We start from the raw sequence: 15,193 nt of genomic DNA, 5'->3' as shown, positions 1-15,193 counted from the left end.
AAATGATTTGAAGATCTTACAAGACTATAACCTCTATATGATTCAACTGCATGATATGACAGCCAAAACATTCCCTTCCATCTTGAACTTCATGGAAAGAAACATAGCTTACAGAAATAAGGAAGTAATAGTCTCGCTGACTGTACTCTGTCCAGATCAGTCCACGTCTAGCATATCGTTTTCAGTTCCTAGTAAAACAATTTAGCAGATAAATAATAATCTGGAGACCACTGAAAAAAAGAGCAAAGTGGATGGATGCTGAGAGACTGTAGATCCATGTTTGATGAGGATCTCTTGAAGAATATGGGCATGCAATACCAATTATCTTGCAGTGAAGCATTATGCCCTCATGACATGGGACATCATAATCTCTGAAAAATTGAAGTGCAAGACTATACACATTTGCAATATTCCCTTGTGAACCATCCACAGTTTTATCACTTACTAAGTTTTGTGTGCAGAAACTCAGCAAAGGAAAGGAAAAATGATCATAAATTTCTAGTGTTTAACTTATAATGTTAGGGGAGTTTGGGGAAAAATAATAAAACTTGTGTTTCTGCCCTTGGGAATGGATTTTGAGACTCGAGTGGGAGAAAAAAGCATAGAAATCAAAATGAAAATAAGTCATGCAAGATAAACAAGAGAAGCAGAGCAGGCCTTGACCAACTACACTTAGAAAATTGAGCTCTAGTGATATAACATAAAAGAGACATCATCAAATATTATAATGAGTACTAGACTTGGTTGGGACAACTGGTTTTGAATATTTCCTCAGATTCTTATGCTTATGACCATGGTTGTTTAAAGTATCAGTCTTGGTTTTCTCATATATAAAATGATGCTAATCATCAAACAAGCTACTGCTAAGGGCTGTTATGGAGAAAATGTTTGCAAACCTCTAGGGGTTTTATCAATGTGAATTTTGCTTATACTCACACATATTGTACATTACAAGACTAAGAGTAAAAAAGCAAGCTATGCTCAACTAGGAAAAATATATACATAATAAATAAAATGGAAATGGAAAGAATTAAAGTAAAATAATAAAACAACAATAACAATTCTCTTAAGATAATGAATGAGGCTGGACCCATAGAAGAGATGAAAATAATGAATCTCCTATCTTTCTTGCAGATCTAAAGAAAGAATAGCTATGGAATGAGGCATATTCTTAATATTTAATTGATATTTTAATTAGGACAAACTTTTTTTAATTCATTTTTTATTGCAAGAAGTGAAGAGGAAGAATAATCTATTTGGAAACCAGTCATATAAAAACAGAATAGAATAAAATACATTTTAAAATTTGAAACTAGAATGAGCTATATTTTAGAACTCAATAATTGATGAAATGAGCGACCAAATGGATCATTTATGATTATTTGCAAAGTGACTTTTTCCACAAAAACTCTGGAATTACGTAGTCCAAATATTTTACAACTATTTTGCAAATTAAGAAACTAAGGGTTGGCAGTGACTAGGTGGCATAGTAGATAAAGCACCAGCCCTGGATTCAGGAGTACCTGAGTTCAAATCCGGCTTCAGACTCTTGACACTTACTAGCTGTGTGACCCTGGACAAGTCACTTAGCCCCCATTGCCCCTCACGAAAAAAAAAAAAAAGAAAATAAGGGTCATTTAAATGATATGCATTATCAATTCAGTAAACATTTATTAAGCACTATTTTATTTATTATTTATTTATTTATTAAGCACTATTTGCCAAGCACTATGACTATATAGTTATTAAGTGCTTGACCAGGATGAGACTCTAAATCTTTACACTCCAAGATCACTATTCTTTCCCCTAAAACATTGTGCCCAAATTCTATACACATTTGGTAATGTTTTTAAAGTCAATTCTCATCACAATCCCAATAATATACAATGAGAAATAGAGTATCTGGTCTCCATAATTACAAGACAATATTGATTTACAAATGCAACTATTGTCATACTCTTCATTTTTATTTTCAATTTACATAAGAAAACAATACACCCAAGTAGGGGTTCTGTTGTTTTTGTTTGTTTGTTTTGTTTTGTTTTGTTTTTGCAGGGCAATGAGGGTTAAGTGCCTTGCCCAGGTTCACACAGCTAGTAAGCATCTGAAGCCAAGTTTGAACTCAGGTTCTCCTGAATCCAGGGCCCATGCTTTATCCACTGGGCCACATAGCTGCTTCCTAGGGGTTCTGCATTTTTGTTTGTTTGGTTTTTTGTTTTAGCAACAAACATTTATTTTATTTTTTTCCAGTTACATATAAGGGTAGTTTTCAACATTCATTTTCATAAGATTTAGAATTCCAAATTTTTCTCCCTCCCTCCCTTTCCTACCTGCTCCACAAGATCACAACCAGGTTATAAATGTACAATCCACAAGTGTTCTTTTTATCATTTCTTTCTATGGGGGTGCATAGTAAGCTTCCTCATTAGTTCCTTGGAATTGTCTTGGATCATTGCTTTGCTGAGAGTAGTTAAGTCATTCACAATTGCTCATTGAAAAATACTGTTGTCACTCTGCACAATGTCCTCTGAGCTCTGCTCACTTCACTATACATCGTTGTTCATTAGCCTTTCCAGGTGTTTTGGGGATCATCCTGTTTGTCATTTCCTGTAGCACAAGACCATTCCACTACAACCATATAGCACAGTTTTTTCCATCATTCCTCAATTGATGGACATTCCCTTGATTCTCAATTCTTAGCCTCCACCAGGAGTTGCTATAAATATTTTTTGTACAATTTTTCCCCCTTTTCTCTTTTTCATGATTACTATTGTTAACTGTTTCCCTTCCATCCTATTCCCTTCCCTATCATATTTGTTCTATTATCCATCTTCTTTCATCCTATCAGTCCTCAAAAGGGATTCACTTCTGTCTGTCCCCTCCCCCACTCTGGCCTTCCTTCTTTTGCCCCTCTCTCTTTATCCCCTTCCTCTCCTATTTTCCTGCAGGGTTAGAGAGATTACTCTGCCCAATTAAGTGTGTACATTATTCCCTCCTTGAGCCAATTCTAATGAGATTGAGGTCTTTGAGCCAATTCTGATGACTGTTAGACTCATTTACTTCCCAGATTAAATAGAATACTCCACCCAGTTGTGTGTGTGTGGTAGTTCCTCCTTGAGGCAGTGCTGATGAGTTTAAGGTCTTTGAGCCTTTTCTGATGAGTGTAAAATTCATTTACTGCCCTGCTCCTCTCCCATCTCTTCCCCCATTCCATAAGCCTTTTCCTGTTTCTTTCATGTAGGATTTCGCTTCTGCCCTTCCCCCTCCCCCAATGAATTCCATTCACCCCTCAATTTAACCCTAAAGTAGGGGTTCTGTTTTGAATGAAGAAAAACATAAAATTAGTACTAAGCAAAGACATAATTAAAAAATTGAAGATATACAAATAACTTGGGTTGCCTCTTTCCCAAACCATTCACCCAGAAACACTGTCTAGATCAGTATAATTTGGAGCTGTGTAATTCAACTAGATCTTGAATTCTCCTGTACCTATTCCATATACACTTTTTACATAGTCTTTATGTATATATGTAAATGGCTATTTACATACAAATTTAAGAGAGAGATAGGGGTGAACATGATAATGTGAATAGAGGTCTATAAGGCTAGTCAGTATCCAGAAGACCTCCTTTCAAGTTCTGACTAAGAAAAATGCTTCTATTGACCCTATGGGCAAATCCTATAATCTCAGTGTCTTAATAAACTCTATATGACTAAATCTTGCAGGGGAAAAATGTTTCTATATTCATGGTGGAAAGACTTTCCACAATGGGAATTTTCAATATTGAAGGAATCAGAGGTCTGTACCTACATGAGAAGACTCTTTCATTACAAATTTAAGTGGCCTTAGCTTCTATAGTTTCCTCATTTATTGACAGAGTTGTATTACATGATTTTTCAGTTCATTTCATAATCTAGTGATGATATGATTTTTATTTCCATGTAGGATTTAATTTGGGATTGTAGAAAACATGCTTAGCTGTGATCAGTTGAACTCAAGGTTCAGGCATATCTGCTTTCAATTATACAACAATTATTTTATTCAACTGATAGTCAAATATTTTTATCCCAGAAAAGTGCAAATAGACAGTGTCCATAAGAGGAAGGCATGGATTAGATTAATAACCCTGACCTATAGAAAAGCTTCTTGGGAATTAACTGTAGTAAGCATATGATTTTTTTAGTAGAAACCAAGATTCATCACTTTCATTGTCTCCTTTGAACCAGAGAAGGTTGCTAGCAAACCCTCTCTTCCCAGATGCAAAAAAATACTGTTTTATCTTTAAGGCTGAATTAACTTCTGCCACCTGACACAGCTCTCTGGTTGACTATAGCAGCTGGGAAAACTGCTTCATAAATGAATTGTTTTCATTAATTTTGTTGCATATAGAAAAAAAAAGTTTAAGCTTAAACACAAGGGATTCCAGACACAAGAGAATTTCCTGGCCCTATTAAACACCTGTCTAATATTACTTTGGCAATAGTTTTGGGGCAGTTCAAGAAACCCTACAGTCTCTAAGCTCCCAGGCTTTTTAACTGTTGTCTTTGCCAAGAATGGTCATTCTTTTTCTCTCCAACTCCTAAGTCACTATACATCTAAAGTCCATCTGAAGTGTGACTTCCTTTATGAAAACTATTTATATCTGTTACTAATGTTATTTACTTTCAGAACCTACACAGCATTAATTTGCAAATTTTCTAATTAATTTTTGTTCAATATTATTCATTTTTTCTGTTTAGAATTTTATTTCTAAATTACATGTAAAAACAAATTTTGACATCAATTTTTTAAAAACTTCATGTTACAACTTTGCTTCCCTCCCTCTACACTCCCAACCCCCAAGAACTCAAGGAATTCAATATAAGCTATATATGAGCAGTCATGCAAAACATCTCCACATTAGCCAGGTTATGAAAGAAAACAGACAAAAACGAACTATCAAAAATTATGCTTTAATCTGTTTTCAGATACTATTGGTTCTTTCTCTGTAGATGTACTGCAATTTTCATAAGTCCTTCAGAATTACATTGGATCATTGCATTCCTGAAAATAACCATGTCCTTCACAGCAGATCATCTTACACTATTGCTGTCATTTTGTATATAGTACATTTCACTCTGCTTCATTTCATGTTGGTCTCTCTAGTTTTTTTTTTTTTTTTCTGATAGCATCCTGTTCATCATAACTTTTATATTGTACCTTAAACTTCACAAAGAATTTTCTTCACAATAGCCCGGCAAAGTAAGTACCATATGTTTTGCCATTATAATCAATCATCATAACTGTTTCCCTCCATCCTATTCCCTTCCCGTGATATTGACTCTATTTTCTATCTTCTTTTACCCTATTCCTCCTAGAAAGTTTTTTGGTTCTAATGGCCCCCTCCCCCATCTCTCCACCCTTTTGTCACCCTTCCCTTCTTATTCCCTTGTCCTCCTACCTTCCTGAAGGGTTATGTGTATGTTATTTCCTCATTGAGCCAATTCTGATAAGATTAAGTTCTTTGAGCTAATTCCAATATGTATAAGGCTCCTTTACTTCCCCACATCACTCCCATATCTCCCCCTAGTCCATACATCCTTTCCTGTTTCTTTCATATGAGATTTCACCCCATTCTGCTACTCCCCTATCCTCTCCCCCAGGATATTCCTCTCCCCCCTCAATTTTACCCCAAAGATGTCATCATGTGGCAGCTAGGTGACATAGTGGACAAAGAACCTGCCCTGGACCCAGGAGGACCTGAGCCCAAATTTAGCCTCAGACACAAGACAGTCATTAAACCTGACCACCCCCACACCCTCAGAAAAAAAGACAAACAAACAAAAAATTCTTTACAGGTATCATCCCTTCATAATTATTTTCCACTGTGCTCTCTGTCTAAATTTATTCCTATCATCTACCCTAATACTCAGAAGGCTCTTATGATTTAGATATTATCTTCCCTATAATAAACCATTTAACCTTTTAACTTATCTCATGAATTCTTTTTCCTGTTTATCTTTGTATACTCCTCTTGTGTCTTACATATGAAAGGCAAATTTTCAATTCAATTCAGATCTTTTCATCACAAATACCTGAAAGTTCTCTTTTTCACTGAAGTCTCATTTTCTCCCCTGAAAGATAGTTTTGCTGGGTAGATGATTTTTGGTTGTAAACCCAATCCTGATCCTTTAATGTGGAAGCTGCTAGATCCTGTCATATCCTGACCAAGGCTCCACAGTATTTAAATTCTTTCTTTTTGGCAGGTTACAATATTTTATCCTTGATCTGGGAACTCTGGAATTTGGCTATAATATTCCTGGAGATTTTCCTTTTGGGATCTCTTTCAGGAGGTGATTGGTAGATTCTTGCAATTTCTATTTTGCCTTCTGTTTCTAGAAAACCAGGGCCATTTTCCCTGACAATGTCTTGGAAGATGATATCTAAGCTCTTTCCTTGATCATGGCTTTCAGGTAGTCCACTGATTTTCAAATTATCTCTCCTGGATCTATTTTCCAGGTCAGCATTTTTTCCAAGAAGATATTTCCCATGGCCCTCTATTTTTTTCTTCATTTGGATTTGCTTTATTGTGTTTTGTTTCTCAGAAAGTCACTAGTTTTGATTAATTCAATCCTAATTCCTAGGCAATTATTTTCTCCAGAGAGCTTTTCCTTTGTTTTTTTCAAGCTGTTGAAGTTTTTCTCATGTCTTTCCTCCATCACCCTCATTTCTCTTTCCATTTTTTCCTCTACCTCTCTAATTTTATCTTCAAAGTCCTTTTTGCATGCCTCTATGGCCTAAGACAAATTCATATTTTTCTTGGAAGCTTGAGATGTAGGGGCCCTGATGTTGCTATCCTCTTCTGAGGGTGCATCTCAATTTTCCTTGTCACTAAAGAAGCTCTTTATGGTTAGCAACTTTCTCTTCCTGCTCATCCCGTCCATCTTTCACTTGACTTTTAACTCCTTCTAAGTGTGGGGTCCTGTTTCCAGGATATACTGTCACAAGCTTCAGGAGGTCCCAGGTGTTATGATTTCATGAGGGGTAGTTTCTTCACTTGCCTAGCCCTTTCTCTAGTCCATATATAACCCCAGGCCAACTTACCAGAAAAACTTTATTTGCCATGATTGTTAACTCCAACAAGCCTGTACCCCTCCCCAACCTGGGATGCCACTGCTCAAGGTTTCTTCATGGTTCCCCACTGGAGTAGAACATACAAATCTCCCCTTAGCTCCTGAATATACCCTTGTAGACTCTCCTCAATTCCCACAAGCCATTCAGCCCTCTCACCAGACGGGGAACTTAGTTCCAGAAGATGCTAGCACTGCAGCTGATTTGGAGGGTTGGGGATCAGTTTCTCCTGCACAGGCTGCCTGGGGATATATGTGTTGGCATGATTATGGGGCTGGACTCCACTTCTAGCCCAGCTCCCCTTTCTGCCAAACTTCCAAGGTGTCTTTGGCTGGAAAATAATATTAGGGGTCTTCCTGTGGGTTCTGTTGCTCTAGGAGTTGTTTTATGGCTGTGTTTGCAGTTTTTCTTGTTTTGTTTTGTTTTGTTTTGGGGGCTTTTTTGGAGTAATTTTGTTCCATATTATTAATTATTAGATATTTTATCCTATATTCTCTGTGTACAATGTAAGTAACTTGGCAGAGGGAGAACCATATGAAATATATAATCTTTTATATCTCAAATTCTTAGCATAGTTCTTTGAACTCCATAGGCACTTAAATTGTGCTCATTATTGGCATCTCTCCCAAGGTTTAAAGATAGCACACAGACTCTCCTATTAGGTAATTATGGATACTTTGAATTGTAGACTCATAAATTTAGAGCTGAAAGGGTCTCAGACATTATTACATTCCAACCATTGTGCAGATTAAACTAAACTTTTTCCACAATAATCAATATAGTTCTAGATATAATTTTAATTCTAAATCTCAAGCTCTTTCCACTGTATTACATGATGAAGTTATTTTAAACCAGACATTATTAATAGATATGACCACTAACTTCATGTTTTCACCCTCTTTGTATTGTTTGTACTATGTTTCAACTGACCCAAGAATAGAAAAAAAATGTGGCCAGAAGTATTTTTCTTTTGTTTGGGTTTCTCCCCTTTATAACATTTGAAATAATATAATTTTCATATGTGATTTTCTAATGAATGTCAATGATATTATTTGTTATAAAGGATAAACTCCAGAGGCCATTTCTGTTCCTGTATGTGCTGAATGGAATTTGGTAATGAGCCCAGTTGTACACTATTAACCTTTGTGTATTTCAAATGGAGATTTTTACAAATTTCTGACAGTTATCTTTTAATCAAAAGGTCAATAATATTGCAGCAGACAAATAACAAGGACACTTTTCAGACTGTGACTATGGTGCTGGTGATGCTTTTCTAGAACTACCTGGGTATAAAAGCAGTGTGGTATAATATTAAATTTATCCAAATTGACTCAGAAGACCTGAAATCAAGTCCCAGTTTTGTCAATTACTTGCTGTGTCACCTCAGACATGTCACTTCATGCCTCAAAGTTTTACTTCAATCATCTGTAAAATGATGACAATAAAATTGAGCTGCCTATTTGATAAGACATTTTTGAAGAAAGTGCCTTGAAATTATAATTCTCTATATCACAGATTCTTAATCTGTGGTCATACATTCCCAAAGGGTTAGTTGTTTATATTTCAGGGTGTCCATGAAATTGAATGGAAAAAAAATTCATCTTTATTTTCACTAAACTCTCAAATTCAGTCTTTTCTTCAATGATTTAAAAACATTTATCAAATTGTCAAAGGTATCCATGACACAAAAAAGATTAAAGGAATTTTATATAAATGTGAGTTCCTATTGTTTAGTCATTTTCAGTCTTATTTGACTCTTTGTAACCCCTTTTGGGAGTTTTCTTGATAAAGATACTGGGGTGATTTGCATCTCCTCCAGCACATTTTATAGATGAGGACCTGAGGCAAATGGGGTTAAGTGACTTGCAAAGGGTCCTGTAGCTAGTAAATATCTGAGGCCAGATTTGAACTCAGGTCTTCCTAACTCCAGGCCCAGTGTTCTTTTCACTGTGACAGCTTATATTGAATAATATTCCTTGATAAGAATGTAATATCCGTGAGAGCAAAGTCCTTGAAGGCATGGACTGTTTTGCCTCTTTTTGTATCCTCAATACTTAGTACAGTACTTTGCACATAGCTGGTGCTTAATAGATGCTTATTGACTCACTGACTGATTCAAGGAAGAGGTTTCTGTTTTTGTCTTACTGTCCCCATCACCTAGCAAGTGCTTTCATCTTTGATCTCTATTAAATCTCTATTAACTATTTTCCTTAGATATTTAGTAATTAGTTTGGCAAAGTATTTAACAAATACCTTTCCTACATATTTAATAAATATTGCTAGGATTTATATAGGCTTTAAAGTTTACCAAGCTTTTTACAAATATAATCTCATTTTATCCTCACAGTGACTCTGGAAAGTAGGTACAAATATCATCATTTTAAAGATGAAGAACCTGAGAGAAACAAATGTTAAATAAATTGCCTAGAGTCAAATAGCTAGTGTCTAGGAAAGATAGGAACTTAGATCTGACTAACTCCAAGTCCCCCTTTACAACCATTTTGTTACCAGCTAAACTGAATAAAGCTATTTCTTTAAATAAAATATTTTTATTGCTGAAGTTTTATATAACTACGATTAGTGTAGTGTCCCTATCCTACTTCCTGGAATGGCATTCTATATAACACATATTTTTCAAGACAACAAAAATGAAAAAAGAGAAAGAAAATGCAAAACTCCTAAATACATTGAAAAAAATCAGAAAATATATGCAATTTACAAAACCCATGGGCCTTTCTCTCTAAGGGTATGTGTGGTGAGGAATTTCTTCTCATATATCTTATTTTGGTCTTATATTGTTCTTTGCAATTTTACAACATTCACTTCTGATTTTTTTTTTGGTGGTTGTTTTTGTCATTCTAGTCATGGGATATATATATATATATATATATATATATATATATATATATATATATATATATATGTTGTTTTCTTGGTACACATACATGTGTGGTCAAGAAAACAATATATATCATGACTGTAATATGTATGTGTGTATGTATATGTATAAATATGCATGTATGTGTGTATATATATATATATATTCAGATGAGTATGTCTTAATTGATTTTGTATCTCTAATATCAAGACTTTATTAGAGAAATTTGATGCAAAAATTTTCTCTCTTCATATCCTAGTTATATTAATGTTTTTTGTGAAGAAGCTTTTCAGTTTCATGTCATCAAACTTAATTACTCTATCATTTGTAATTGCCTCCATCTCTTATTTCGTTAACACCCCCTATTCATCTATGAGAAAGTTATTTTATTAACTTTTTATATCTTTACTATTAAAGTTTATAATCCATTTTGAATATGTTGAGGTATAAGTTCTTGGTCGAAGTCTTATTTTGACCAGATTGCTTTTCAGTTTGCTCAGTAGCTTTTATCAAATGAATGGTTTCTTTTTTACCCCTCAATTATTTATGTTTTCTGTTTCATCAAAAATGTCTTTTTTCATTCTATTGTTTTTACCCTTCCAGGTCTAAACTTTTCCATTGATCTGTCTCTCTATTTGTTAACTAGTACTAGATAGTTTTCATGATTGATGTTTTACAATACAGTTTGAGGTAAAAAATCCTATTCCACCTTGGTCCTTATCTCTTTTCATCATTTTCCTTGATATTTTTGACATTTAATTTTTACAAATTGATTTGTTTATTACTTTATCAGATTCTATAAAGTATCCATTTTATATATTGATTGCTATAGCATAAAAATGGCAAATGAATTTCACTATGTCTAAACAGAGTTTAGAATTTTTCAGGGTTGCAGGGTTTTCAGCATGAATGAACATTGTAGGTTCTCAAAGAGTGTTTATGCACATGGTAATATTATCATGTAATTTTGTTTTTTTAAATATGATTAATTTTGTTCTTTACCTCTTGGTATTTTATTCTTTCATCCTGGTGTGTGTTTGTGTGTATGAATACATTTTGCTTATAGTTTTTGAGTTACCATTCATTAATGATATTTACCCTGTATTTTATTGTTCCCTGGTTTACATATGAGGGTTATGTTTTTCTCTTAACAGGAATGTTCTAGAGTTCTTTCAGAATTTTTGAAAATAATTTTTGTCTTCTGGGATATAATTGTTCTTGAAAAGTTTGATAGAATTCTCTTATGAATCTATCAGAAACAGGATTTTCTTTCCTTCCTGCTTCCCCTACAAAGCTTTGGTCGAATGTTTACATAAGTACTATTTCTTTTTCCAAGATAAATTATTTAATATCTGTATTTAGTCTTCTGTTAGTTTGGGTGTTTCATGTTTGAAGGTTTTCCTTCAATTCTTTTTTTTTTCAGTTTTTTGAAGAACATACATTTACAGAGTACATTCTGATTTTTTTCTTCTAGTTTTATTATGATTTCACTTGTTCATTCATAGTTTTGTATGATTTTATCATATAATAAATTACTGGCTCAAAATTAACCTGTTGTACAGTCTTTTCAAAGAACTATCTTTCATCTTCTTTAGCATTTCAATTGATTTTTGTTTCCTATTTGTCCTCTATTTTTTTTCTTATTTCAATTTTGTTTATTTTTTAGACTATGAAAAACTTGTTTTTCCTTTCAAATATACAACAGAATCATTATATAAATTTCATTTTTTACCTTTATTTCCCTTCCCTACCCTCATGTATTATTTCTCAAAAGGACTATTTCTTATATCTTTATTACTTTTCTTCCATTTCTTTTTTACTAGTCATAGTTTGTGATTTATATATCTTATGCTTATTTATTCCTTCTTCCATCTTTGTATTCCTTATTGAACTAAGGCTTAAATTCTTGAATCTCTATCTCAAATTTTAATACAGTTCCTGACCCATATTGAGTATTTAATTTAAAATAATCCTTTATTTTTATAATAAAAGCTTATTTTATTGCTGAATTTTATTTATTTCCACAAAGAAGAATTCATTTTAGAAAATGCATAAACTTATTGTTGTTTTAATATATACTCTCAGCTAATTATACCTATAGGAAACCTAGCCAAGAAATACCTCTCACGTGTTGACACATATTTAAAATCTAGGAATATTGTCAAAGAAGAATTAAGTTGTACCTGAAGGGGTAGTCTTGTTAATTCAAACCTATAACATGATGAATAGGGTCATACAGAAGAATAAATTATTTTCGTATCCTGAAAATATTAATAGGTATGGAGTTTCTCCACCTGTCATTGTATTATTTCGTTTTCCAACTTGAGAAGAATTTGCTAACATGTTAATATTGCCACTCTTTATATGGCTTAAATTATTATGGTTATATAAAAATTTTAAAGTTAAGCCCAAAAATATATTCCTTTTTTAATTTCTCCAGAAGACTAATCATACCCACTACTACAGAGAAGAGGACTTCCAAATAAAAGAATATTATTATTCACAACTGGAAGATTTTATGGAGATGGGCCAATTGGCTTATCAAATAAACATGATTTACTACATAAAGGACCATTTTATTCTGTAATAAAGTTGTTCACTTGTCTTAGTCTTTAATGTCAGACAGTCTGTCTCTCCTAAGAGACAAATGACATTGTTATCTCTGTTCCATTTCCTAGATTTTTCTTTTATGTCACAGTGACTTTCCACTCTGTCTGCAAACACTATCTTTCTTCTTTACTTTTATATGCCCTAACAGGGTGTAAAAAAGGGTACAATTAATTAAAAGCCAAATATTTCTTTAATATAGCAATTATTTTGGCATACATATTTGATGTTTTTGTTTTTGTTTTATTCAAGAAATTTCAGCTGGTTTATTTCTGTATGCTTAGAGCATTCACCATGGTATCTCATATTTTTAGTAGAATCTTACCACAAAATTAAAACTAAAAAAAATTGAAAAATTGAAAAGAAAAAAAAAGAAATGAAAAATACATTTATGTCTCTCTTTGTAAATGGTATCATGATTTTTAATCCATTGGGATATATTAGAACCTATGATTGTATCCTCTAATAGAGGAGAGAGGAAAATTAATTAATCAGTCAATTAACAAGAAGTTACTAATCTTCTAATATGTGATAACCACTTGATGAGACATTGGGGATTCAAGTACAAAGAATAAATCTGTATTCATAATGAACTTACATTCTAAGGGTGAGAAAACAAATATGCATGCACGTATATACAACAAAAATATGTTTTATCAAATGTATATAAACATTTTGGAAGCTAGATAGTATAGTGGATAGTCTCTAGCAAATGATCAAGAAGGCCTGGCTTCAAATCCAGGCTCAGATTTGCTAGTTGTATGACCCTCAGAAAGTCATTTAACCTTTGCTTCCCTGTTTTCTTACCAGTAAAATGGATATAATAACATCGCATGACTCCTAGAGTTGTTGTCAGGATCAAATGATTTTATACTTTTAAAGTACTTTATTAATGCCAGCTATTACAAATTACACACACACACATATACATATATATTTCAATATATAGAATATATATTATTTGTGTGTATTTATGTTAATATTATACATATACTTATATCCATATATATATATGTGTGTATGTGTTTGTATGTGTATATATATATATACATATATGTGTGTGTGTGTATACCTTATTCATTCTATTGTTTTTTACCCCTCCATGTCTATGTCTCTATTTGTTAATTAGTACTAGATTGTTTTCATGATTGCTGTTTTACAAGACAGTTTGAGGTAAACAAAAAAAAAAATCCTATTCTACCTTGGTCCCTAATCTCTTTTCTTTATTTTCCTTGATATTTTAGACATTTCATTTTTACTAATTGATTTGTTTATTATTTTATTGGATTCTATAAAGTATCTATCAATCTATCTCTTTCTCTATTTCTATATCTATCTAGCTATCTATCTAGCTATGGAGAGAGAGAGAGAGAGAGAGAGAGAGAGAAAGCAAATCAGTATACCCTTTTCACATGGATAACATTACTAGAAAATAGTGGCAAGGTAAAAAAAAATACAAATGTTAATACATTAAACCTATGCTAAATAGGGTGATAGGTTCCAACAACTACTAAAAAATAGAATTTCTCACTAGAGGTTGCTGAAAATATGCTTCTCTGCATACAATTCTTTATAATAAAACATTAATTCTGGTCATGTGTACTTTTCCTTAAAGAATAGCTATGAAATAACAAATAAAAGGGAGTACAAAAAATAAAAATGGGAATATTTAAAACTTTTTTTTTCTGGCTAGTAATTTTCTAGAATTCTGTGACAACTTAAACAAATTTTGTAACATCTTAACTTAAACAAAAACACTGATTTCAGACAACGTTCACTTTTCCTAATACATGAAATATACTGGGATATAAAACCTATATGGCAAATAAAATTCTTAATACTATTTTTTAATCTGAATATTATATTTCATGGTGTCAAGTGTTAGTGTAAAGGTCCTTGATAGTGGCGATAGACATTCTGGCATGGAGTTTATATAACACCTTTATTTTCTCACTAAGTCATATCACTGACTTTACATTCTTGGACTTAGGGCACAAAGGTTTTGCACTATGCTTTGGGAGCATAAGTAAAAGACAACACTTGCATTTTAAAGTCAAATAATGATAATATACAAAAAACACACTAAGAAATCTTTATAAGAGGCAGGTGAACAACACTAGTTAAACACCTAGTGGAATACCACCTATTTTGCAAACTTGTATACCACCTATTTTGCAAACTTGTATATATTGCCCCTCTCATTTTTTCCTTTTATTGTGCATAGCCAGGAATTTATTTTTTTCCATCACTACAATTAAAGTGAGTTTACTCATAAAATCAAACAAAATGTTGATGTTAAAATATGATTGTTGAGGATTGATGATATATGTGTGTATGGATAGAATAGATAGATTATAGATCGATAGACAGATGGGGGGTTGGCATTTGTTAATCATCTATCTATATCTATATCTATATCTTTATATCAATTATTTATCCATCTGTCTATCAAGGCATATCAAACACTTATGTGAAAAGACTTTCTTTTAGCTAATTGACCATTAAACTTAACCTAGTTTAGCTAATTTTTCTTATGCAACTTTTCAACAAAATTTAATGAAAATAATTTTTTTTAAATCCTTTATATTTTCCCCTAT

Source organism: Dromiciops gliroides, chromosome 4 (assembly GCF_019393635.1).
Source record: "Dromiciops gliroides isolate mDroGli1 chromosome 4, mDroGli1.pri, whole genome shotgun sequence".
NCBI lineage: Eukaryota > Metazoa > Chordata > Mammalia > Microbiotheria > Microbiotheriidae > Dromiciops > Dromiciops gliroides.
The sequence above is the reverse complement of the archived record's forward strand: the minus strand, read 5'-3'. Positions refer to the sequence as shown.